Genomic DNA, 2,115 nt, shown 5'->3' on the forward strand with positions numbered 1-2,115 from the left:
CACCTGCCACAATGGCCCAGAAGCGCCGAGACCCCGGGCCAGGCCAGCCCGCCGGCGGTCCAAGGCCCAAACCAGGAGGAAGGATGATAGCTGGAGCCTTTCTCCCTTCTTCCCGTCCGAGCCAAGCAGTGACCCTCAGTTTGCCAGAAGCGGTTCTACTCGCCTCTGCCCCCCCAACACAGCAGACCCAACACTGCACACACACACAACACAGGAAACGCACACACAGGGACCCACGCACGCAGAACAGTGAATACACGCACACCACCCAAAGCCCGCACACGATACACTAAGCACAGTGTGTGTTGAATACAACACAGTAAACACAGACACACAGGAGACTAAACACACCACAAAGTACATACACTCCCATCGCACAGCAAACACATGCACACAATAGTAACACAACACATTGAATTCGCATGCACAAAACAGGCGCACACTAAACACACAACAACACATCTGCACACTAGACACAGCATCAACGCCACTTTCAAAAATACACAGGGCGGAACAGCTTCCCCTTCTCAACATTTTCAAACTCAAAAGCGAGGGCGGGAGTGGGACTGGGAGATGGAATTTTCTGACATCTAAACCTCCAAGGCTGTGCTCTTCCACCCCTACCCCGAGAAAGCACGTAGTGGCCTGGGGTACCCCTTAGGATTTGCTTTACCGGACCACGTGTGGGAGTCGCCCCCACTCTTTTCCTGCATGGCTCCAGGGCTTTCTGGACGTAATGACCAGGTTGGCATGGGCCTATGAAGGCACTCATTTTCCTTTTTGTCGGGCAAAGCATTTGCAAAGAATGCCTCCCAGGCATAGTGGTAAGAAAGGGCCAAGAGCAAGATGGCTGTGCTGGTCACATCCCGAGCTGGCCGAGCCCCAAAGTGGGCGCCCTGAGGCAGCCTCCCAGCCTGGCCGCCAGCTCTGTGTAGGAATCGGAACATCTGATCAAGTTCAGAGGCGCTGGGAGAGACGGCCTCAAGGAGCGCTTTCTAACTGCAGCCTTTCCCTTGCTGCTCCCCAATCGGCCCGGCCAAGACCTCACCTTCTTTCTTTGCTAGTTTGCTGGGGAAACCCTGCCCGTAGCATATCTTACCCCGTCTTACCCCCCACCCCCCACCCCCAGTCAAACTCGCCCCAGTTCTCCCTGCACATCCAGAGCTCTGTCCCCAGGTTGGAAGGTGAGTTCACTGGTGCCTTAAATTATTGCATCGACCGAAAATAAGCTCGGGCAGCATGGTTTTGGGGTCGCTCAGTGGAGGGTTTCTAGGCGGGAGGGGGCAACTTCAGGGAAGAACAAACCGGCCTAAACCACGCACATGATTTCCCTGGAGTCAGGTTTCCCCAAAGGGAGGCCTGCTTGGCCTTCTCCGTCCCCTTCCTGCCTTCCCTCTAGCTCCCCTGCCTTCCACCAAGTCCCACCTCCCCTGGGTGCAGAGTTGGGTGGAGAAAGTTTGGGTGTCCTCGCCTCATCGGTCCCAGGGAGAGGGTTCTCGACGCTGGGGGTGAGGAGGGGCGGCCGGTCGAGCTCGGGCTGGCCGGCGCGGACGCATGGGTTTCCGGAGAGCCCCACCGGGGACCCCGAGAACCGCAGCCCATGCGAGACTGAGAGAAGGGGCCGGCCGCCAGGCGAAGGACTGCGGAACGGGGGCGGCCGAGAGAGCCCAGCGTGCCCTTTCTTGGGGAGGGGTCCCGAGCGCCAGGCCGGGGGTCGCTGCCGCGGCTGACCTACCGGGTACCCGGTGTCCGTTTTGATAGGGTCACATTCCGATAATTAATTGCCTCCAGCACGGGCTCTGCAGTCCTGGAACAAAAAGGCATAATTCAATTAGATCATCAACACGGAAGCGGGGAGGGGATGCTCGTTAAGGGGACGACCTGAGGCGGTTCAGCCAGGCCAAAAGCCCGGGCCTGGAGCCCTTCTCGTGACGGCCCGGCCCGGCCGCTCCGAGGGGTGCAGCTGCTCCGTGGGGCGCAGGGGTCCCAGGTGCCGCGCAGAGGAGGAGACGGGGGCTCCGGGAACTGCAGGGCAGGGCAGAGGCAGGCCATGCGGAATGCTTTTTCAGCTGCTTCGAGTGGAAGTTTCCTTTTTTGGGGAGGGAGAACCCCGAC

This window comes from Orycteropus afer, unplaced genomic scaffold, assembly GCF_000298275.1.
Source record: "Orycteropus afer afer isolate SDZICR_OR568_19922 unplaced genomic scaffold, OryAfe1.0 scaffold00310, whole genome shotgun sequence".
NCBI lineage: Eukaryota > Metazoa > Chordata > Mammalia > Tubulidentata > Orycteropodidae > Orycteropus > Orycteropus afer.